Source organism: Mustela erminea, chromosome 5 (genome assembly GCF_009829155.1).
Source record: "Mustela erminea isolate mMusErm1 chromosome 5, mMusErm1.Pri, whole genome shotgun sequence".
Taxonomy (NCBI): Eukaryota; Metazoa; Chordata; class Mammalia; order Carnivora; family Mustelidae; genus Mustela; species Mustela erminea.
In genome coordinates this window covers 75,310,457-75,336,097 of record NC_045618.1, presented here as the reverse complement: position 1 = coordinate 75,336,097, position 25,641 = coordinate 75,310,457, and the positions used below count along the sequence as shown (strand labels likewise).

Genomic DNA, 25,641 nt, shown 5'->3' with positions numbered 1-25,641 from the left:
TTTTTTTTTAAGATTTGTAGACAGAGATCACAAGTAGGCAGAGAGGCAGGCAGAGAGAGAGGAGGAAGCAGGATCCCCGCTGAGCAGAGAGCCCGATACAGGGCTCGATCCCAGGACCCTGGGACCATGACCTGAACCAAAGGCAGAGGCTTGAACCCACTGAGCCACCCAGGTGCCCCATAACCTTTAAGAATGATTTACCATCTTTATCTTTAGGGATTTTGATTTCAAAATCAGTTGTCTCAGAGCCCTGGATCTGAGATCCAATGTAAACCAACAGAATCAACATTTGCAGCCGTGCGATATCACGATAAACTACCAGGTCGATACACAGCTATTCTTCCACTCTGGGAGGATGGCTTTGGCTTCTTTACAGACTCTTTGGAGCAGCATTTAAAGATTCTATTTGTTTGTTTATTTGTTTGTTTAAGTAGACTCCATGCCCAACACAGAGCCCAACATGGGGCTCTAACTCACGACCCTGAGATCTAGACCTGACTAGGATCAAGAGTCCAATGCTTAACCGACTGAGCCACCCAGATGCCCCAGCATTTATAGATTATAATGCCACATGTAGACAACATGAATCCTTGATGTATATTCTGAACTTAGTCAGAATGGATGATTTTCCTTAGGTGGGTAACCAGCTCCTGGAATTCTCTTTCAGAGCCAGATTTCCTAGCTGCAAATGGGTGCTAAAAAGTCCCAACAGAAAGATGGAGGAAAAAAAGGTGACTCCAACTGCAATGCCAAAGAATAAAGTGCCTCCGCTTTTGTCCACCAATCTGTAAGTAACAACAACAACAACAAAGTATGACTACCAGAGTTTTGTAAGTGGGTCCACTCCAGGCATCTGCATATCCTTTGGTATTAAGGTAAAGTAGCTTATTAACTTTTCAGTTGTAAAGTACAGCTCCCATACAGAGGAGAATCCCAAACAAAAATGTACAGCAAACACAATGAATAATCAAGATCAGTACTCAGATAGCCACCACTCCGGTCAATAAACAGACATCGCCAACACCCCAAAAGCCCATGACTCTTCCCTCCTAAACAGTATGCACCCTTTTTCCCCATTACCACTCCTTTGGTATTCTGACTGCCATGGCAGCCAGTGCCTTGCTTCTCCTTCTATTTCTACCATCCAAGCACTTGGTAAGCCCCTAGACACTATGGTTTCATTTTTGCATATTTTCTTTTACCTTCACATACATGGAATCATCTAATACGTATTCTTCTGTGACTGGCTAATTGGACTCAGTGTTACATTTGAGAAAATACAGAGGCCCCGTGACTGTACATTCTTTCCTTGTTCAAGAACTGTGCATGTTCATCTCATTTCTTTTTAGTCTGTGGAGTATGCTATTATATGGCGAGACCACCATTTGTTTACGCATTATACTGTTGATGGACATGGGGTCATTTCAGTTTAGGCCTGTTACAAACGAAGTTACAGAAGTGCTCATGTTTCTGTTGTTTATGTATTTAGAAGTGAAATTGCTGCTCCATATGGAATGTTCCTTGTTGGGGGACAATGCCATACTGTTTCCTGTGGTAGTAGAACCAATTTAAATTGACCCAGATGTGTATTTGCTAGTTGTTCTGCCAACACTTGATATAGTCGGGTTTTGTCTTTTTTCTCATTGTGTTTTTTATTTGAATTTTCCTGATGACCAATGTGGCTGAACCCCTTTTCATATGTTTGTGGGTCATTTGGAAATCCTATTTGTAAAGTGTTTAGATCTTTTGCCCATTTTCTTTTGAGTTGGTTGTTGATTGCATTTTCTCCTCCTCAGTGGCTTACTCTTTTACCCTCTAACTAGTGTCTTTTGATAAAAAGAAGTTCTTAACTTTTTTTTTTAAAGATTTTATTTATTTATTTATTTGACAGACAGAGATGACAAGTAGGCAGAGAGGCAGGCAGAGAGAGAGGAGGAAGCAGGCTCCCTACTGAGCAGAGAGCCCGATGTGGGACTCGATCCCAGGACGCTGAGATCATGACCTGAGCCGAAGGCAGAGGCTTTAACCCACTGAGCCACCCAGGCGTCCCTTAACTTTTTTTAAAAAAAGATTTTATTTAATTATTTGGCAGACAGAGATCACAAGTAGGCAGAGAGGCAGGCAGAGAAAGAGAGGAGGAAGTAGGCTCCCCACAGAACAGAGAGCCCGATGTGGGGCTCAATCTCAGGACCCCGGGATCATGACCCAAGCCGAAGGCAAAGGTTTTAACCCACTGAGCCACCCAGGCGCCCCAGAAGTTCTTAACTTTTAATGTATTACTCTTTTCTGTATGGCTGGTATTCTTCTACCCCATTAAAGGAATCTTTCCCTACCAGAGGATCATGAACATACTCTCCTGTGTTATATGCTTGAAGCTTTATTTGGCTTTGGTCTAGTTGTCCTGGGGAACCCTGATTTAAAACCCAAATTTAAAACCCTGATTTAAAATCCAGAAGGAATGTGGATCTTACTCCTCTCCTCCCAGAATGTTCCTGGGCTCCTTATGCAAATGTGCTCACTTTTTGGGCCCCAGCAACCTGCACATTCTACATATCAGTGCTTTCTCACATACATCCAACTAAGTCAACTCTCTCTCACTGTCTTTCTCTTTCCTCTCCCATTCCCCCACAAACTTTTCCCAACTCCTGGTGATTTACTTGTACTTCTCCAGCAGCAACCTGCCTTCCTCTTATGGAGCAGTCTGTCTCCTCTTTGTTTCAGAGTTCTGCACATCCACCCTTTACCCTCTCGCTACAGCAGTGGCCCCACAGCCCAGCAACAAGATCCTTCCTTCCTGAGAGACCAAGGAGAGGAGTTTTAAGTTCTACAGTTCCACTGTTTGGGACCTCACTTGGCTGTACCGTCCAATCCCAGGACCCAGAGTTTATTTCATCTCTTACCTTTTTAAAATCACAGGAAGAGAAGGTTCCTATTCCCTTTCCTGAGGTCAGGGGGCATTCTCACCACTGGTCTGTGCTGGCCCCACTGTTCTTTTACTTATTTACTTACTTCTTTTTGTACTCCCTCCACTCCCATGTACATCCCCATTCTAACAGACTCAATTTATAGCTCTTTTTTTTTTTAAGATTTTATTTATTTATTTGACAGGCAGAGATCACAAGTAGGCAGAGAGGCAGGCAGAGAGAGAGAAAGAAGGAGGCTCCCCGCTGAGCAGAGAGCCCTATGTGGGGCTCGATCCCAGGACCCTGGGATCATGACCTGAGCCGAAGGCAGCGGCTTTAACCCACTGAGCCACCCAGGCGCCCCCGATTTATAGCTCTTGATCTGTGTACATTCTTATTAAAATCTGTATCATCACATTCCGTGCATAACATTTTATTGCACGGATGATCCTGTGATACAGATTTCACTCTGCTTCTCACTCTGCTCAGCACCATGTGTTCATATGTGGCCCCGCAACATTTCTGCAACTCGTTGCATTTCACTCTATTTCACTGCAAGAACCATAGCTTCTCCATGTGCTGCCTTATGGGGCAGAAAAGTCAAGATAGAGCAGGGAAAGCTTGTGTTAAAAACAATGAGATATTCAAATTTCTGTGTAATTCTGGAAGAGCAAGGAGGCCGGCCTAAAGGAAGCAGACTCACCCGTCATTATCTAAAAAGCCTAGTATGAACAAGACCAGTTGGACAAGCAGTCTTAGAAGAATCTTGACTTCCCAGGGCTCCTGCATGGCACTGTCCTTACCTTTCCTCCAGTCTAACTCCAAAGAGTCCTGAGTACTTAAGGGAATCACAAAAATGAAGTTAAATTTTAAAATAATATGATAATAAACAGATAAATAAATGGAAGTGTAGTATGTGTGAACACAAGCCCTCCTGAGAGCTGGTACCTGCTGTTCCCATGGCAGTGGAAGTCAAGGCCTTTGGCTTCTGCAGAAATAAGAGATGGCATGAATGATTTTGACAGCAGAGCTCAGATGGGCATGCTTCACATCTGTGCCAACATCTGTGGTCACAAGCAGTGGTGGCACCAGCAGGAATTTCATCTTCAGACAGCCTTGGCAGGGCCAGCAGTTCTCCCCATGTCACAGAGGAGAGAGGAATGTTTCCTACCACAGGATAGTCACAGAAGGAGCTAATCACTTCTTTCCTTCCCTAGTGGGTTCTAAACACCTGAGAACTATATGGGAGGAGACAGACAGAATCAAAGCCAAGGTCATCTTCACACTCTTAGTGCTGATTTGGAGAACAAGCTCTCTACCACCTCCTTTCTGAACTGAAGGCAACTGACAGAGTAGAGCTGACCTGATGTACCTGATGTTTCAGGTGAAACATCTCCCCCCGACCCCCGCCTCCAGAGCAGAAACCTGGATGAATAGAGCAGAAGCCTGCCCTGATTGCTAGAGAATAGAGATATCACTTGAAACTACCATATCTTAGTGCAGGTGGCCCAAGGGAAGGAGAAGGGCACACTGCTTGCTTATGTAAGCCACCATCAGTTTAGCTCTTCCTCAGGAGAGGTAATAAGGAAGTGCAGTGAAGGGTGGCTGTTTCCTCACCAGCCCTTTTGAAAGGGCTGAACTATACAGAGTGTCCTCTACTATGGGCAGAAGCAAGAATGTGTAGAAAAGATAAGAAAGGTCCCACTTGCAAAAGTTTGTGAGGCCCATGGAGCTCCTTGGGAGCTGGTGGGACAAAGCCAAAGAAATAATGATTTGTGACGCTTGTTATGACCCTTCTTCTACACATAGATATACGGATACCTTGAAAATCCCAATCCATATTTTGGAGGCCCTCCTGAAGGGATTCTAATATTGTAAATTCTGATTGCCCCCCCCCCAGGTGGGTGTGGGATTTCCCACTTCTTGCTTTCAGGAATGACTCATAACCATGGAGACCAAATGCTTCATGGCTGGGATCCTGGGGTATAGGGTCTTGAGATACCAACCAGGGGAAAGGAGATGAAACCTCTTTGTCTAGTTGGATACCTGATATGGACCCCTGAGGTCCTAAAACGTCAGGCAGAGAGATCCTACCCATTTCCTTTGTGAGCTGCCTAGGGGCTGGCACGATTTACATTCTCTTGAGAAGGATCGTCTTTCTTGGAAGCTCATCTGGAAAGCAACATATATGGACACTAGCTTGTTTACAGAACAACAGAGGAAATCCATGGCAGATATCATCTCCTCCTTTCCCCAGAGCCCTAGGAAAAATGTCCTTGGAACAGGACTGAAATTCACAGAATAGGCGGTTGGGCAGGCAATGGAGCCCAGGATAATGGCCACATTGTAGAGCAAGTGCAGAAATGGCCAATTTCTGAGACAGAAGAGGAAAAAAAAAATGAGAGGGCAATGGGCATGGAGGCTGGATGGAGGCTGTGACTGGGAAAAAAAAACTCTTGACAAGCCTACTGAGTAAGTAGAGAGCAGCAAGGATCTGCCCAGTAAATTCCTAAATGCCCAAAAGGCAGGAAAATAAAACTTCAGCATTCACATTGATAATGAAAAAAATCCTGCAGGGGTGCAGGAAAAGGGGATGCCTTTGGGAAGGAGGGAACCATTATAGCAGCACTAGGATGGAGATAGGAGAGTCTGAGCTTGTTGGATGCTTTTGGATTGTCTTTAAAACTGCAGAAAAGGGAGAAGATGGTTCTCAGAAGGAGGTGACCAGCAGGGGTGGGAGAGGGTAAGATCCCCAGGGGATATGGAAGGGGTCCCCAGGGGAGGAAAGATACATCTATTCCACTGATGCTTCCAGGGAAGAATAGAGGCAAATGACAGTACATCTTGGACAGAGTGGGGAAAGGCGACAGATAGCATCTTATTGTCACCATTCTCTCTGTGAGGTAATCAACAAGATCATTGCTTAGAGTGAACCAAGACCATTGTGACCCAGAGGTTAGAGGATTGGGAAACACCGCGTGAGTCTCTCAGAAAGCCAGAGAGGAGGGTGTGGGGGTTATCAATCCAACTCTTTATGTGACAGCTGAGGACACTGAGGCCCAGAGAGGTAAAAACAATTGCAGAAAGGGACTCTCAGCAGACAGTCCATTCCTAATCCAGGGTTATTTCTATGGCTCCCAGGTGGGAAAGTAGGCAGGGAGACAACCAGCTGAATCTCCTCTTAGAGTCACCAGCCTTCTGAGGGATGAGCTCTTGGCCAACCTCCTGGACCACTGCCCACCCCCCAACTCCTGAGGCAAAAAACTCTCTCTGCTTCTTGGGATGCTCTAGTGCTGGTGACAAAGATGGAGGAAGGACCTCTAGGAGATGGGGACAGTGGAGGAAATGGACCACAGAGGCAGCATTTGTAGGCAAAACTGCTGCTTGTATGTGCCAGCCTCACAGGAACCCAAGGTTAAGAGTTTCAAAACAAGTTTGTGGCTAATTAAAAAAAAAAAAAACCACGAAACCAAATAGATTTCAGCTCAGTAACTGCTCAGCAGCAACTCTGCCTCATAACCTGACATGCCCTACACTAGAGCTGTCTCAGAATTCTGTTTGTCAACTAGTGCCTGGACCTGTGAGACCTAGAAGCCCAGACTTTGTTCTCCTATGCAATCACCATCTAGTTCCCAGGACAAAATATGGTATCTCCTCCTAGAACAGCCTCTAGGCCTGGTGGGGGACATCAGAGCCTCAAGGAGAAGCCAACCACCACAGTGTTCCCCTGATAATGTAGCTGGTAGTGGAGAGCTGAGGAAGGGCAAAGTCGCCTCCCAGTCCTCTGGTTGCCCTGACCCCAGGGAAGGAGGACAGAACTGAGGTCTTGGCCCATGCGCTAATGAACTCTGACCTCTGGCTCTGCTGACTTGGCTGGAGACCCAGCATACCCTCCACCCCCGGATCCCACCTCCCAGGCCCCTCAAGGGATACAGTGGGGCCCTTCCCACCCTCCTGATCCCAGCTCCTGGACTGTGTAACTGCAGACACAGTGAGAGGAAGGGCCCATGGACAGCATGCAGCCCATGCAGCAAACAGTCCTGAATCCTCACCATGAGGCTGGAGGCCACCGGTATGCCCTTTGGTGTCAACTCCATAGCCACAGATGTGCCAAGACGTGTCTCCCACTCCCCCCTAGGAACAATATCTGAGCAGGATCTGGAGGAATCCCCAGAAGGCAGAGGCAACGTCTGTCCATGCTCTCTTGACCCAGAGAGAGGAGCTTCAGTACAAAAACTGTACTGAAAGGCCCTGAGGCCGGATCCTTGCTGTACCATGAACTGGCTGACCTTGGTCTCCATTTCGTCCCCTGGCACATGGAGTGTAGACATTGTGCGACATACACAGGGGTGTCCTGTTGGGACACCCAGAGCCTGTGCTGCCCCCTGGTGTGAATTTAATTCTATTCTATTCTATTCTATTCTATTCTATTCTTTCATTTCCCCCCTGGTGTGAATTTTAAAAAGAACTCTCCACCTGAGCTGGTACAACCCCACAGAAGCCTGACTTGGTGAATACAAATGTTAAGCCCCCAGGGTCGGCAAGCCGAGCACAGGCTGGATTTCAGCCTTGACTTGTCTCTGGATTCATGTGGGCACTGAATGAGACAAAGGCAACGAACATAACTATAAATGTGGAGAGGAGGGAGTGCACGGCTGTGTACATTTGAACTTTATTTTCACACAGGATCAATATTCACTTCCCCTACCTCACACTGCACTGCCCTTTCCAAGCTCCTCACTGACTGTTTGAGGGGCATGGACAGCAGCAGTGGCAATCAGCACCACAGAACTTTCCCTGTGAGGAGAGAGACAGGTGTGACCAGGTGGAAGGTAGGTGCAACTGAGAAGCCAGATGCTTCTAGAAAATGGGCTTCCTAGTGCTGAGGAGGCAGAGAGGAGGCATAAGGAGAGAAGGGAGAGTGCAGATGGTGCCGGGGGCTCTGGGCAGGTTGGACCTGGGCAGGTGCTGCTACAGTCTCCCCTGCTGGGAAACCCCAGGACTTGCTGGAACCAGTCACTAGGGCAGAGATGAACCAGCAGCTAGATCTCTGGAGGATAGACCCAGGAGCTTGGAGCCAGCTGGGTACAAGGTTGGAGCAACCCCAACAAAGGCCACTCCCACAGGAATCACCTGTGTTCCAAATAGAAATCTAGAGCAGGAACAGGAACTGATTGCTGACTAACACAGGAAAAGATGAAGAACAAGAGGGAGGAGAAAGTTGGAGAACAGGGGAGGGACCGAGGAGCTTCTTCTGGCTTTGCTGGAGGGGTTCAACACTCTGGGTTATCCCATGAGGCCCCTGTTTTTTTGCAGCTGCCTCTGCCATTGTCAAGGACAGAGCATGTCAGAGGCTCCTCTGTGGGTTTGGAATTCACCCTCCACATTCGCCCCCAGTGTTCCCTTCCTCTCTGTTGGCCATATCCTCTAGGGACCAAGTAGCTTGAAGATGTGGTTCAGGAGGCAACAGGAGATAGGGCTGGCATCCAGGGTACACTCTTACCTGCTGCCCTTTGAATACTCCACTTAGGCACCCCTTCTCCAAGTGTCCCCTTGGTATAGGGCAGAATAAGACATTTACCCCAAATCCAGGGGCCTTCCCTGCCCTTAGCCCCTCTTCTCCACGTAGGGCAGCAGCCAGCTTAGCGGCAGGATCAGGCATCACCTTCAGATCTGGGGTCTGAAGTCAGAGCAGGGGCAGAGGGCAGTTGTCAGGGACCCTGGCCCCTCTGCCAGCTGTCAGTCCCACAGTCCAGAGCAGCTTTGGAGGGGAGCTGGGGGTATGCACTGCTCTTCTCTGTGTGGCCCCGGGGCAGAGGAGAAAGGGTCTGAGGGGCCTGCTCTGCCCAGTACTTAGCCTAAGATCCTCCTCATAGTCATTTGCTGCACGGATTCTCCTCAGGGCCCATCATGCTCCGGAAAAGCACAGCAGTGAAAACATATCCACAGAGAACGTTAGGAAAGCTGGCACAGTGGTGTGTGCTTTCTTAAGGAGAGTGTGAAGTCACACTGTGTAAATACCAGCTCTGTGTGGGGCACTGTTCAGGGGTGATGCTGAAATCTGAATGTCCTACAGAAGCTGGAGGCTGGGCTGGGGAGAGCGAGCGTGGAGCTAAGCCAGGAAGGCCAGAGAATGTGAGGATGAACGGAAAAGGTGGGGCGGGGTCTGCAAGGACAGACGGCAGGAGCTGGTCAGCTGAAGAAGAATCTGTGAGGAGGGAATGGCTCACCCTGCCCACGGACCCATCTCTGCCAACACGGTCAGGAGAAGGTGCGGGTCAGGACTGTGCCGACCCCTCCCAGGGGGCCTTCAAGACAGCAGGGGCAGGAGGGCAGGGGCAACAGAAGCCCCTAGAATGCTTGGTGGATTCCAGCCAGACAGCAAGTCTGAATGGGGGTCCCTCCTCTCAGCTGTGTCTGTGGACAGGTGAGGCATCCCTGGGACAGCCAGACTGAAGGGATCAGAGTGAGTGTCCCAGAGTGGAACAGCCTCAGAAACCTGAGCCAACAGAGAAGCTCAGGCCCAGAGCAGGGTGTGTCCCCTCAAATCTGGGGCTTGCAGTAGGGCTCCAGTAGGGCTCCAGTCTAGTAGAACTGATCCAGGTGTGCTCCACTCAATAGAACAAGGGACTGTGGCCTGAAGGTACATGGGTGGCAGCTGGGGACACATGTTCCAAGGAGCAGAGATGGGAGGTAGGGAGAACCTCATAGCTCCATGCTCCCTAGGCTTCACCTTGTCCCACATCTGCTTATGGCCCCCAGAGTGCTCCCCACCAGGGCACTGACTTCAGTGTTATGCACAAGGAAGTTGTCCCCCCTTGCTCCCAGCACTCCAGGGCCTGGGGGAGGCAGAGGCAGCACGGAGGGTGAGGAGGAATCAAAGTGACTTCCCACCACAGTCATCTGCGAAGGCTTCCTACTGGATGGGTCCTGGAACACAGAGCAGCATTTCTGGAGGCTTCACTGGGGCCTCGGGTTGATTTCTCTCACCCTAAGACTTATTCTGAGAGAAAAATGGACAGTGCCCAAGTCACAACCCTGCACTTAACTGAGCTCAGGGCTCCCAGCCCTGTAGGGCTCTTTTCTCTCCCACTTTGTACTTTCAGGCAGATCCCCTTCTTAGCTCTCCCTCATTTCTGAAAATCTTCACACTCCAAACCCCATACACTTGGAGTCTTTTCTCTGGAAAATATATGGAGATTGTTCCCATTCCCACAGTGGCCACGATGGGCTCCCCAGCCTGGTATCTCCCTGTTAGAGCCCACAGTTCTGCCCCTGTCATGAGCGTTATGTCAGCATCACTGGGCTTCAAGTGTCAGTCGCTGCAGGGTTCCCCAGGGCAGAGCCACAGCTGTGGTTAGGAATGTGGGTTTGGGAGTCAGGCAGCTCTTAGTTCAAAATTATCCCTACCACTTAACCCCCCCCAGGTCTGTTTCCCACCATAAAGCTGTTATAACAACATCAAGTGCCTCACATTCTAATGGGACAGGGTGTTAGTATGTGCCTGGCACATAGTAAATATTCAAAACTATGTTAAGGAGAAGAGCATTTTAACTTCGAGCCCTCCTCCCCTGGGCTGGATCTGTGCATTCTTATCTCAACCCCTACCCCGCTGTGGCCCCTCACTGTGGCTACAAGCCACTCTCGGTCCCCCGGCCTTCCCCACGTGGCACACAGTGCCCATCATGCTCAGCCCCTCCCCCTGCAGTGGGGGAGAGACACAGTGAGAGAGGGAACACAAGCAGGGGAGAGGCAGAAGCAGGCTTCCTGCTGGGCAGGGAGCCTGATGCAGGGCTTGACCCCAGGACGCCGGGATCATGACCTGAGCTGAAGGCAGATGCTTAAAGACCGAGCCACCCAGGCACCCCTCCATGGGTTCTTTATGGTGGCATCTCTGTGGTGTCTCCAGTGGATGTCCTAACATCACTTCAGTCTCACAAAGAATATGCAGAGTTTTCCTCAACCCCTTCCTTAGACCAGCTTCCCAATTCTTCAGAAGGCCACTCCATCATCACGGCAAACATGGTCACACTAAAGTGGTTCTTGTTTAGAAGATCACCAAAGTCAGGGGCACCGGAGTGGCTCAGTGGGTTAAGCATCTGACTCTTGATCTCAGTTCAGATGAGATCAAGAGCCCCACGTTGGGCTCTATGCTGGGTATGGGGCCTTCTTAAACAAACAAACAAAAATCACCGAAGTCCCATGCAAGGAGCAGGGCTCGCTTCTCCAATCCTTGCCTCCTTCATCCATTACCTGGCCATGTCCCTTGTGTCTGCTTGTGTCTAGTCTCCACCCCTCCCTTTATACTGTGCAGTCACCACCATAGCCCTAGTCTTCAGTTTTTTCAATTTTGTCCACAGTTTATGGCAACCTTCTCTGCCCTCAGTCTTGCTTCACCCTGGACCCCAGGCATGTCTTCACTATGGGTCTCATGGGCCATGTTTTCCTCTAGCCTCAGACGCTTCTCATCCAGTGAGGACAAAGCCCAGCGGCTCCCCTCTGGCTTGGAGACTTTTCGAGGGGTGCTCCAGGCAGCCCTCTAGCCCTGTCCCCTTGCCAGTCCATGCCGTAGGAACAGCTCAGGCCCATCTGCTCCAAGACCCCACTGGGAGTTTGTCATGCTTCTCATAGCCTCATCTCAAAACGAGTCTCCCTCCTAATGCAGCCCTGGTTCTGCCTCCTGTGCTTCCAGCATCCCCTGCCTTCTGGAGAAGATTGAAAAATAGTAATAAGGATCATAATAGCTCCTGTCTATTGAGTGTTTCTGTGAAAGGGGCCGTACTAAGCATTCCACATGCATTGTCTTCTGTCATCTTCTCCTTGCTCCTGTGAGGTAGACACTGTTATTTTCACTCTCATTTGAAAGATGAGGCTACTGAGGGGCACGCTCTCAAAACCATAAAAGGAGAAATGCTGGTTCAGTCTGAGGCCAGTCAGAATTCAAGCTCAATACTTCCTGTCATTCCTGGCTGTAGAATCCTTGGGTTGACCTTTCCTAAAGCCCCACAAATATCTTTCTATCCTCATTGCCCTAAGAAGTCACTTACTTTTGATCTGCAGAGCACTTGTGGGTAAAACAGTCTATAAGAGAAAATGATAAAAATTCATTTAAAGGGTTGACTGATATTTCTAAAATCTATTTAAACTGTTCGTTTGTTTGAAGAAGCATCTGCTCTTTTGTACCTTTCACTCCTTCCTCTTAATAAGCCAGTCTTGTGCTCAGCCTTCAGTCTGTGCAATTCAACAGGTGGTACCTGGGGACAGAGAACATATAAGGCTTCTCTCTGCCCTTGGGACATGTATGGTCTCATTTTGGAAAATGGTTCCACAGGAAGTGATTAATGACAATGTGACAATAAGCAGTCAGACTTCTAGTTATCTAATGTAAGGACTGAGCATGGTCCCTCAGGAATAGAGAGTGGGAAAGACCCTATATAGGAAGAAGTTTGAGCAAGAGGAGGATGTGTTTTGGTGGAGAGGGCTGTGGGACCCTCCATGCACTGTTAACTTGTGGAATGGTGAGGTGGGAACATACAACAGCTAGAACAGAGGGATGGGTTCTGTGGGCTGAATGCTTGTGCCCCCACAAGTCATATGTTGAAATCTACCCCCAATGTGATGGGATTAAGATGTAGTGCCTTTGGGAGATGATTAGGATTAGATGAGGTCCTAAGGGTAGAGCTCTTAAGAATGGGATCAGTCCCCTCATAAGAGTCACGAGAGAGCTTGCCTCCCCTCTCTGATCTCTGAGGATACAAGACGCCAGCAGTCTGCAACCCAGAGGCAAACCCTCACTGGAACCCAACCATGCTGGCACCCTGATCTCAGACTTGCAGCTCACAGAATGGTGAGAAATAAATTTCTGTTGTTTTTAACCAGTCCAGTTTATGGCATTTTGTTATAGCAACTCAAACAGACTAAGGCATGATCCTTGTCAGGGAAGCGCAGATCTTCTTCAGTATGATAAACGACAAATCATCATACTCAAAATTTATTCTAGGTCCCAATGAATAGAATTGGCTAATCACTTTTCTATTGTCCACCTTTTATGCAGTTTAATTTTTCTTCCATATTCTGTGTGGTCTGTCCTCGTCTTTTACAGTGCTCTTGAGAACCCTGCCCAAGTGGAGAATTAAACTTATAGTGTAATAAGTTCATTGTTTGAAAATGGTCATGGAGCCTCACTCTTGGCTGCCTGGACAAAGAGCCAGCTGGGACTGGGAACTCCCCACTTCTCCCAGCGGGAAATGTGTGATGTTTTCTGACACCAAACGTGTGGTTTTTTTCCAACACGAAATACTTGTCATTTCCCAGTTCTCTTACACCAACTGGGTGTCCAACAATTCAATCCACTTTTGACACTAATTAGAGGTAACACAGATCCTACAGGTTAAGGACTCAGCCCCACATGTCTGCCCACCTTAGATACCAGCTAAAAAAAAAGGCTCTCAAGAATGACTCTAAGGACACCTGGGTGGCTCAGTCAGTTGGGTGTCTGGCTCTTGATTTCAGCTCGGGTCATGATCTGAGGGTTGTGGGACCATGCCCTGCATGCCAGCGCTCCTCTCCCCCTTCCTCTGCCCCTCCCCCTGGTCTCTCTCTCAAATAAATATATAAATCTTAAAAAAAAAAAAAAGAATAACTCCAAAGTCTGAAGCCTGGGCAATTGGAAGGATGAAGTTACCATAATCTGAGGTAGAGAAGTCTGCTATTGAATCAGGTTTGGGGAAAACAGGAGGAGTTTGGTTTGGAGACTGTATTAGTTATCTAATTGCTACATAACAAAGTACTCCAATATTTGGTGATTTCGGACAACCATTTATTATCTTGGAGTTTCTGTGGGTTGGGAATTCAGGAGTGGCCAGCCTAGGTAGTTCTGGCTCTGTGTTTCTCATAAGGTGTCTTTTGGGATGTCACCAGCCTCTTGGTCTCATACATCCCCTCCACTCTGTCAGGAAATCCTACTGATTCTATCCCTCTCTATGTATCAAAGCACAATAGTGTTGCCACTTGAACTGTCACCACCTAGTGGGAGCCACTGCCAACTCTCTCCCCTGAAGTCTTGCCTCAACATAGAGGTCTGAGTAATCCTTAAACACTTCAGCCAGAGCAGGCAGTTCTTTTTCTTAAAACTTGCAGTTTTGGGGATGCCTGAGTGGCTCAGTTGGTTAAGCGTCTGCCTTTGGCTCAGTTCATGATCCCAGCATCCTGCTGGGGGGATCCTGCTCCTTCCTTCCTTCCTCAGTTCATGATCCCAGCCCCCTACTAAGGGGCAGCCTGCTCCTTCCTCTGCCTACTGCTCCCCGTGTTTGTCTGCTCTCTCTCTGACAAATAAATAAAAGTAAAATCTTAAAAACAAAAACTTGCATTTTTTATCATTCAGAATAGAAACCTGTCTTAGTCCACTTGGACTGCTATTAAAAAATTCCATTGATTGGTGGCTTTTAAACAACAAAAAAATTTATTTCTCACCATCTGGAGGCTGGGAAGCCCAACAAAATCAAAGTGTTGGCAAAGGCAGGCTTGCTGTTTCATAGCTTCTTCTTGCTATAACCTCACATGGTGGAAGGGATAGAAGAGCTTTCTCAGGCTTCTTTTATAAGGGCACTGATCCCATTTGTGAGGTCCCCTTATGACCTGAGCACCTCCCAAAGGCCCCACCTCCTAATAGCATCAACTTGGGGTTCATTTCAACATATGAATTTCAAATGTGAATAAACATTCACACCATAGCAAAGTCCAAATCATTACCATGTTCTAGAAAGCTCTAAATGATCTGTGCTACCCTCTTATTTCTCTGACCTCATCACCAGTCTCTGCCCAGCCACACAAGTTCCTCAAACATGCTCAACACACTCCTACCTTAAGGCTTCTTCATTGACCGTTCCCTCTGCCTGAAATGTTATTCCCCCAGATACCTGCACACTTATCACTTTCGCTTTCTGAAACTCTTTGCTTAAATATCACTTCCCAATGAAGATAAACCTGGCCACTCTCCATTCTCCCTCTCCTTCCAGTACTCTGGTTACCTCTTAAACTGCTTTACTTTTTCTTTTCCACCATACTCTACTTCAAAATACTATTTAATTTACTTATTTATTATGTCTCCTGTTTATTGTCCATATCACCTGCTAGAAAGTAAACTCCAAGAGTGCACTGATCTTTATTTTGTTCACTGATATATCTCAAGTGCCAAGAATAGAGACTGACACATAGTAAGTACTCAATAAATATTACCCCACTAAGACTACAATTCAAAATATGAAATATAGCTGGTAATGTGATCACTTTTTAACACCAGAATAATGAAAACAACCTAAATTTCTTTTTTTAAAGATTTTATTTATTTATTTGTCAGAGAGAGAGTGTGTGTGTGCACAAACAGGGGGAGGAGCAGGTAAAGGGAGAAGCAGGCTCCCTGCTGAGCAAGCAGCTCGATGTGGGGCTCCATCCCAGGACCCTCAGATCGTGAGCTGAGCCAAAGGCAGATGCTTAACTTACTGAGCTACCCAGGTGCCCCAAGGGTAGACATTTAGCTGAACCAAATGAAATTGCCACTTATATAGCCAGATAAATAGATAAAAACATGATTGATGGATAGAAATGTGTATAGGTAGGTAGATATAAAAACCTGGGATCATGACCAGAACTGAAGGCAGAAGCTCCACCAACTGACCCACCAGGTGTCCAAAAAAAAAACCCCTAAATTTCTAAAAATGGGAAATATTGAATAATTTTCCTTGATGGGAAATTAAACAGACATTTAAAATGAAGGGGTTTTTTGTTTGTTTTTGAAGATTTTATTTATTCATTTATTTATTTGAGAGAGTGCATGCAAGTGAGTGGGAGGGGCAGAGAGAGGGAGAGAGAATCTCAAGCTGGCTCCAGCACAAAGCCTGAAACAGAGCTCAATTCCACGACCCTGAGATCATTACCTGACTTGAACCATGAATCAGCCACTTAACTGACTGAGCCACCCAGGCATCCCTAAAATGAAGTTTTAAAATACATATAATAGTATGAGGAAAATACTTAAAATGCTAAGTGGAAAATCAGGACACAAAATTATGTATGCAGATATTGGACTAAACTATATTAAGATAAAAAATACATATAGAAAAAAAGCAGAAAGTAAATATATCACAGTGAGATGAAGATGATAAATTAAGCCATACTTCTGCTTGCTCTCCACACTAAATCAGTAGATAGTAAGAGGATTAAGAGAAAAAAAGAAAGAAAACGAAAAAAACTGGGAGAATTAATAAAAGAAAACCTCACTGAAGTGGAGTCAGGAGGCCAGAAGGGGAATCTGTCATCCCTACCACTCACTGTAGATTACAGACCCCAACAGGAAGAGACTTACCTTGTACGTCTATATTAGTTTACAACCCCATAAGGCAAGAGAGAGGTTTTCTTTTTCCCAGCAACAGCCCAGCCAATGAGAGACAGTCACAACTCAGCCAATGAGAAGTCACAATTCTTGGAACTGCTCCCAACTTCCCCCTTTCCTCTATAAAAGAGTGTTCCTCTCTTTTGTTCTCTTGACTTGCCAGTGGCTTTGCAGTAGCTTGCAGGTTGCAAATTGTGATTCTCTGCTTTAACGGAATAAACACATTGTTGCTGATAAAACAACTGGCAGTTTTCTTTTTAAGGTTAACAAAATCAATAACAGCAAATGTAAATATGAGGTGGTGTTCTTGGTGAACTAGAATTTGTGAGGAATATGGAACCATAGTCCCAATTCCTGGAAGAGCAGACTCTGTCAAAATGTGGGAAAGGTTATGGTCCATGAGCCAGGAAGAAGCAGACACAGTAGACAATAGGAGGGGACAGTGGTCAGGGTGACTCTATGCAGATGCTGCACTGGAAGGATGTCTCTTCTCCAATCTCTGCCCTTCTGCCAGGCAGCCAAGAGCAAAGGTGTCAAACCCAATGTGAGTAAGGATGAGAAAAAAGGAAGGCCACTGATCCAATAAATCTGAAGTCAGGGGAGAGAGAACAATGCCTCTGTAATCAGAAACACAAAATAAGTGATCAGAAAACAGTTGTAACATGTTAATAATCACGGAAAGGGCAAATGAATTGAATTAATATATTTAAAAGAAGAGTCTTTCAAATTGTATTTTAAAAAATAATTGTATGCAGTTTATAAAGATATACCTAAAACAAAATGATGCAGGACATTTGAAAATAAAGGAATAGAGAAAAATACTATGTAAAATACTAATCAAAACAAAGCAAATGTAGAAATGTTAGAATCAGAGAAAATCAGACTTCAAGTCAAAAAGCATTAAAAAGGGCAAATCAGGATAGTTTTTTAATATTGATAAAAGGCCCTCCACCAGGGTAACAGGTTATGAATTTTTGGGGACCTACCAATGTAATTTCAAAGTTGTCAAATCCCAGTCTTAGCAAATTAATTTAACACACTGAAATTAACAGTTCAAATGAAAAAATAAGTCTATAGATTAATGCAATTGGATGAAAATCTAATGCAATCCACAAATGCAAACATGTACATAATTTAAATTTTTCTGATAGCTACAGAACAAAAAACACAAGTGAAATTTAATGTCTTATTTAACCAAATATATCCAAAATGTTATCATTTAAATATGTAATCAATATGAAAATAACTGATTTTTCATACCAAGTCTTCAAAACTAGTGTATATTCTACACTTAAAGCCTGTCTCAGTTTAGACTAATCTTATTTCAAGTGTTCATTAGCCACATGTGGCTACTAACTACTGTATTGAACAGCAAAACTATAGGTAATTATATAACAAAATTTTTGTCAAATGCCCTCATTAAAAATTCTTTAAAGAATTAAACAATTCAAACACAAATTATAAATATTTAGAGATGAACAATGAGAATATGCCAGAACTTTTTACGTGTATTAGATTCAGTCAGAAAAAACACAGATATTCAAATTTATATAGAGTAATCAGAAATAATTTAGGAAAGACTGAAAATTACAGAAGTGTGTTTTCAAGCCAAGAAACTCCTAAAAGACTAGCAGATAAAGTCAAGGTAGAAAGAAGGACATAAAAAAGATAAAGGTAGAAATTATTGAAATTAGAAAGCAAATCAACAGTACAGTTGAAATGAAATTTACCAAAACATCAAAACTAATTTTCTTCAGATGTTTCTTTTCCCTCAATTTTCTGCTTTACTTCTCTTACCAAATTTTCTATGAAAAATAATCCTTTTTAAAAAAAGATTTATTTATTATTTATGTGACAGAGAGATCACAAGTAGGCAGAGAGGCAGGCAGGGGTGGGGGAAGCAGGCTTCCTGCTGAAGGGAGAGCCCTATGTGGGGCTCGATCCCAGGACCCTGAAATCATGACCTGACTCGAAGGCAGAGGCTTAACCCACTGAGTCACCCAGGTGCCCCTGCTTTTTTTTTAAATGAGGAAATTTATGAAGATTAATCTTTCTTTTTATTAGTTTCAGAGGTAGAATTTAGTGATTCATCAGTTGCATACAATGCCCTGTGCTCATTACATCCAGTGCCCTCCTTAATGCCCATCACCCAGTTATCCCTTCCCTACACCTACCTCCTCTCCGCAACCCTCTGTTGTTTCCTAGAGTTCAGTGTCTCTTACGGTTTGCCTCCCTCTCAGTTTTCATCTTATTTTATTTTGAGGCCTAATCTTTTTTAAATATTAAGCATTGATTTTATCATACAAAAACCCTGTCTTTAAAAAAATTGTCCTATAACACTACACATAACTTTGAAAGACTAATCCTCAAATGGCAACACATTAAAGTTAGAGTAGTAAAATCTGTTTTTAAAATTTGGTAACTTTGAATAAATTGCACTTTAAAAACAACTGGGTGAACTGTTTGAAAACTGGGCTGCTTAGATCCACTGGGGAATACTTCGTAGACAAAGGCATCAGTAGAACTCTGGAAGGAGTTCTCTAAGCTTTCTCTCCCTCACAGCAGAATCCTTATGGAAGTCTTATGACTTTGTGTTCTGAGTAGAGGAAAGCCAGGGGTTTCTAAAAATGAAGAGTAGCTGGCTCAGAAGTGCCTCAGGGAATGGCTATTGATGGTTATTGCCTGGACTAGAGATCTGGCCTTTTATCCTTAGGAATAAAAAAAAAAAAAAAAAAGAAAGAAAGAAAAGAAAAAACAAAGGAGGAGGAGGATGAAAATTAGCATTTCCTCTGATAAAGACCTAGTACTTGAAGAATAACAACTCAGGGTCAGAACTGAGCCCTGGGAAAAGTGCATGTGTGCATGCACGCAAACACACACTCTGGGCTGGGCTGTGAGGAGTCACTACCTGGTTGCAGTCTGGTCACCTACACATGGTTGTGATCAGTACAAGTCACTTACCCTTAGTGTCCCCCGCACCATCCCAGCATCTCGCAGGGCAGGGAGTGAGCTAGACAGAGGAAAATTCCTGTGTGTAGAGTCCTAGCCCTAGAAGGATATTCCCACCAATATTCCCTAGGAGAAGAGATGCCCTTCCGGAGAGGCTGGACCCTTAACCTGGGATGTGGGTCCTGATGACCTTCCTCTGATTTATCGAAGGAGAGCTTTGTGACAGCAGCAGTTTCCCTCTGTAGATTCTCAGATGCTATCTCCCACGGGCACAGACACTTAATTAAAAGTTAGGTTCAGTGCGTGTGTGTGCATCTAATCTCGGCTGGTCCACCTGAGAACCCCTGAGAGCCAACCCTAGTGCACCCTTGACCCCCCTCACTCCACACCATGGTCCCATTTCAGCTCAACAAGATTAAAGAAACTATCACGAACCAAGAGAAACTTACAAACTGCAAGCACAGTATGCACTGGAGGGAAAGGAACTGCTCCCTGAAAGAGGAAGGTGATTCATAGAACAGCTACAGCGGATGATAAAACACTTCAGTTCTCTTTAAAGAAGTTAGGGGTAAACAATATCTCTGGTATTGAAGAAGTGAGTATGTTCACAAACCAAGAACAGTGGTCCACTTTCACAAGGCTAAAGTGCAGGCATCCCCGGCAGCGAACACTTTCGCCCTCACAGGCCGCACTTGGAGAGAGGGTTAAAGAGAAACGAGTCTGGAAGTGAGGAGAACTTTAAAAAGAAGCAACAGAAGGCGAGTAAGAAGTTATGAGGGCCTAAATCAGGATCATTACCATCACGACTCCTTTCACCAAGTAGTTACATGGAGGATCCTGGAGTCATGTAATGCAGAGCTGATGTAGTCCAGACAAAATTAAGGAAAAAGCATAAGATACGCAGCCACAGATTTGAGAAATATTTGTGTAATATAATTGATGGAATTTGATGAAAGGACGAAGAACAGGAAGAGCCAGCGACTATATTCATTTCTAACAAAGGCAAGTACTTAAATGTGGTACTAGTGGCCGTGATTGGAGCAAAATAAGAAACCCATATAGCTGGGTGGATAAACGACAAGATTGGACTTGAGATGTTACTTCTGAGGGTGTCTGTGGCAAGCTGAGAGGAGACCTCCAGTTGGCAGTGGACTATATGAGTCTAGAAGTAAGACAAAGATAAAGATCCTGAAGCTTCCACCGTGAATTGTGTCACCCTGGGAGAAGTTGCCTCATGAAGACGATAAGAAGGTCGAGAGCGTAACACTGGGAGCAAATCAGTTTAGAGAAAAGCACTGGTCTGGAAAATAAACTAAGGAGAAACAAAAAAGCAAGAACAGCCACCAAAAAAAGAAAAGAAAAGAAAGAAAAGCATTGTCTCTTAAAGGTCAACGTAGGAGAATTTCAAGAAAAGAATCATAAATAGCATCAAATTCAATAAATAGATCCAGGAAGGTAAAGATTGAAAAGGGTTCATTAGATTTTTTTTTAATGTTTTTTAAAAGATTTTATTTATTTATTTGAGAGAAACAGTGAGAGCAGAAGCAGGGGGAAGCGACAGGCAGAGGGAGAGGGAGGAGAAGGCTTCATGCTGAGTGGGGAGCCCGATGTGGAACTCGATCCTAGGACCCTGGGATCATGACCTGAGCCGAAGGCAGATGCTTAACCGACAGAACCGCCCAGGAGCCCGGGTTCATCAGATTTGCTTCCAGAAAGTCAATCAATAGTGAATGGCAACAGCAGTTGCAGAGGAGTCCTGGGACCCAAGTCCTGGGACCCAAGTCAGGTTGTGGTCCATGGAAAACTGAATGGGCAGTTATGGTATGAGGCAGGACCCCTTCTGTTCCAAGTGTCAGAAACCCAATTCAAACTCACTTAACAAGAAAGGGATCTATTATAGCATGTGGTTAATCTTAAAAATAAAACTGCCAGTTATCTGGCCAGCAAAATGGGTTAATTCAGGAAGAGCAGAGAATGGCAACTCAGTACATGCCAGCTACAGAAAAAACCATAGGCAAGTCTGGAGAACAAAAGAGAGGAACATTCTTTCATAGAGGAAAGGGGGGAGTTGGGAGAAGCTGTTATAAATTCGACTGTTTCCCTGTTGGCTCTGTGAGACGATAGCCAAGGCAGAATCATCTGCACCTGTGATCAGGCTGCAGCCCACACTAGGAAGGATTCCCTAAATCACGGTTTAAGGAATGTGTGTGGGAAGGGCCCAAGGACTCTGGCTTCCTTCATTTCTCTGACTCTCAGGTGTCCCAATTTCATCCCCCTGTTGTGTTTCCCCACCTCCTTGCCTTTTATGCTAATTTTAGAACAGGGCAGAAAGTCTGGGTTTTGCAATTCTTCAAGAAGTTGGAGTAACTGAGCCTCAGCTATCCTGCCATGAGCAGGAGGGTCTCTGTTAACAGAGCTGCATATTGTCTCCTTTTTGCTTTCAGCTTGGTCAGCTCGGATCAAAGCTTGTCTTTCTAAAAGCAGCAAGAAACAGCTGAGGGGGTTCAGGGTATACCACCCCAAAAAGTGCATAATGATTATTTTGAATTAAATTTACATAAGAAACAGCTTGCACAAGAAGGGCACTCTGAGCGTCCTTTGTCTCTCTAAAAGCAGAAAAGAAATCTCCATGTGCAATGTACCCTCTCTGTGCCAGGAGGAAATGGGACATCCTTATCACCAGAGACAGAATTTGGAGCCAAGAAGTCTACCTAAACAAATCTTACTACTTCCTCTCTAATTTACCCTAAACTCCAACTTCCCTGTCTTGTTCATCCTCCACAAATTTATTCTTCCCTTGTCAAAACATAAAATAAAAGCTACCTGCTTTGGTCACTTCTTTGGGTCTCATATCTTTGGGGCCCTGTATGTATGAAATTAAATTTGTTTTTCTCCTGTTAATCTCTTTTTTATAACCTGGGGTTTCTCAGCCAAAAACCTAGAAGGGTAGAGGGAAATTTATTTCTCCTTCTCTACACAATATTTTCTACCACTCTGGTCTGCAGTGCGGAAGAGTTTAACCAGTTTCATCTCTATCACATAACAAGGAAAGACAGCTTCTCACTCAGCCAATTTCACATTTTGGAGTCTCTGCCCCTTTATATCTTGATTTGACTCAGAGGTCCTTCTTTCTGTCTTATTTTTAGAAACATGGAATAACTTGCAGTGCAATGAAATGCAGAATTTAATTGAGCTTTAAAATTTAAAACCTTTTTCAAGGCTACCAGATAATGATGAACTTTGTAAAGCGACTGACTTGTAATCGAGCATGTTAGAGGGGGCTAAGGGCTAGGAGGAAAATGAAGATGGGAAGAGGAATATGGTAGAGGGGTGCAGGTTTTAAAAGGGTGTCACTTACAAAATAACATCTGATCAAAGACCTGGATGAGGGAAGACTGCAAACCATGCAGATATCTGGGAGAAGGGTATCCCAAGGACAGCCAACAGTAAGAAGAGTTGTTCTAAGGCTAGATTAAGCCTGTTCTGCTCCCAGCACAGCAGAGAGGGCCATGTGGTTGAAGTGAGGTGAGCAAGGGGAGACTGGCAGGATACACATAATGAACAATTTCCTTATTTGGGAGCTCTTGGCTTTTACCAGTATTTCAATTTTACAAATAATGTTGCAGTCAACATTTCATAAATCATTTCTCTAGTCTAGATTCCTGTAAGTAGAAAGAAATCCTGGATTAAATGGATTGAAGTTCTTGATTCATCATACCAAAATTGATTTCCCAGAAAGTCATAGAGATTCCATATCCACCCAAAATGTATGAATGTACTCATCTCATCCCTCATCACCATTAAGTATGGCCCTTTAAAAATCTTTGTCAGGGGCACCTGGGTGGCTCAGTGGGTTAAAGCCTCTGCTTTCGGCTCAGGTCATGATCCCAGAGTCCTAGGATCGAGCCCTGCATCGGGCTCTGTGCTCAGTGGGGAGCCTGCTTCCCCTTCTCTCTCTGCCTGCCTCTCTGCCTACTTGTCATCTCTGTCTGTCAAATAAATAAACAAAATCTTAAAAAAGAAATAAATAAAAATCTTTGTCAATATGATGAGCATGATGGTAATGCATTGTTGGTCTTATTTAGAGTTCCTTAATTACTAATCAAGTTGAATTTTATCATATGTTTGTTGGCCAGTAAGATTTCCTCCTTATTCACTGTTTTTCATCAATTTTGCCCACTTACCTACTTAAAAACTATTTTTCTCATTCATTTGCACACTCTCTTTGCTAAGCTTATTGTCTTCAATCCAGCTGCCATAACAAAGTACCATTGACTGGGTGACTTACAAACAACAGACATTTTCTTCTCACATTTTTGGAGGTTGCAATTCTTGAGACCAGGGTGCCAGCATGGTCAGGTTCTGGTGAAAACCCTCTTTGGAGTTCCACACTGCTGACTTCTCACTGTGCCCTCATAGGGTGGAAAAAGAACAGATCAGCTTGCCAGCTTTCTTCTTAGAGGGCACTCATCCCATCATGGGGGCACCACTCTTAGGAGCTAATTACCTCCAAAAGCCTCCACCTCCAAATACTACTGCAGCTTGGGGATTAGATTTCAACATGATTTTTGGGGAAAGGTGACCATTCAGTCCTTAACACTTATGAAATGTCATGTGTCAGTTTTGCCACATCCCCCCAAATAATATGAAGGCAACTCAGGACCATGAGAATTCTGTCCTCACTACTCCACCCCCAGAGCAGGAGCCTGCACGCTAGTACTGTGATGTGCAGGAACTCAGACCCATAGAACAGGAGTTAGAGGGGCTCCTGGGTGGCTCAGTCTGTGAAGCATCTGCCTTTGGCTCAGATCATGATCTGGGGATCGAGCCCCACGTTGGGTTCCCTGCTTGGCAGGAAGCCTACTTCTCCCTCTCTCTCTCCCTCTGCCTGCGGCTCCCCTTGCTTGTGCTTGCTCTCTCTCTCTCTCTCTGTCAAATGAATAAATAAAATCTTAAAAAAAAAAAAACAGTAGTTAGACTTCACATCTTGTCTCTCCCTTCTGAGGTCAAGAAGACATCAGTCTCCTTCCTCCGATGGCACTTGCTGCCACCCAGTTCCTGCCTACTCCAACTTCCACTCTGTTTGCTGTTCAGCTCATTAGTCCCTATCTTATGGCAGTCTTCCTCATTAAAATGTGGATTTTCTTTTTCCACTCTGAGGGTCTTGTTTCTATGGTGATACAAGAGCAAGTCTGTGCAGAGGTATTGCAACTGGAAGCTTTCACTCACTTTGAGAGGTAGTTAAAACTGATTGAGATAAAGGGTCAGTGGAGACCCTGCAAATGCCTGGCAGAGATCAAAACTTGGCAGCAAAGGCAGGAGGGATGACCTCATGGAGACATGAAATTTTTCACACCCGTCTAACATTAATTTTTAGGTATTCTATGATGTTTTTCACATATCACCTTCGACATTAGACAAGTTTTTAAACAACTCATACAACTTTTTAAAACAACTTTGTCAAACAAAGAGGGTAGTATATGGCAACCACAGGATGATAAAGGATTCCTGGAACTTTCTCTTTATGAATGAAAGAGGATTTAAACAATTTTTCATGTGAAAGGTAAACGAATAATAGAGGAAAGTTCAGTAGCATAACTTATAAAAATGGTTCTACAGCAAAGTCTAATCCTCTCCTTTTTGTTTACTCCTGCATACAATGAAACAGTTTTAAAGAGTAATTTTCAAAAAAAAATAACACAATGATTCTCATACAAATAAAAAAGGAACGCGTGTCAAATCTGTTCTGACTCCTTAATTAATGAGAGAACTAATAACATGTTAAGACTAATTCAGAGAACATTCGAGAAGCTAGGTTTTGATAGGAAATGTTAGACTAAGATTTGGCAGTTAGACAAAACTGCTTAACTTCCAATGAGACAATAAACCATAACCTTTGGGATTGTCTGTTCTAATAGACAGGATTATTTGCATTTCTAACAGACAAAAACCCTACACATTAATCTTTGCTCAGAGATGACAGAAAGTCAAGCCCTACACTGCACTGAAAATATTCTGCCAGCTGTTCTGTCCATTTCCAAGTTTTTTTTTAAAAGATTTTATTTATTTATTTGAGAGAGAAAGAATGAGATAGAGAGAGAGCGTGAGAGGATGGTCAGAGGGAGAAGCAAACTTCCTGCTAAGCAGGGAGTCCAATGCAGGACTCAGTCCTGAGACTCCAGGACCATGACCCAAGCCGAAGGCAGTCGCTCAACCAACTGAGTCACCCAGGTGACCCTATTTCCAAGTTTCAAATGATTTTTCTGACATGAAGTGAAAACAGATTTTTAAGGGAAGAGGTAGTACAGGTGACTCTGGAAAGAAGGAAGCCAAGAGGGCAGCAAAAAGTTCTGGGAGCCCACAAACTCTTCCTCCTGATTCAGGAAGTAGAGTGACTGC

General features: G+C 44.7%; 1 long non-coding RNA gene across 5 annotated transcripts in view; it reads left to right on the top strand.

Annotated features, from left to right (window-relative positions):
* The window catches only part of LOC116591168, a 215,109-nt gene that overhangs the window by 101,872 nt on the left and 87,596 nt on the right, over positions 1–25,641 (top strand). For all 5 annotated transcript variants that reach the window (XR_004285858.1, XR_004285861.1, XR_004285860.1 and 2 more), the window contains exon 3: positions 668–787. This is a non-coding gene — a long non-coding RNA (uncharacterized LOC116591168). The remainder of the gene's footprint in view (positions 1–667; positions 788–25,641) is intronic.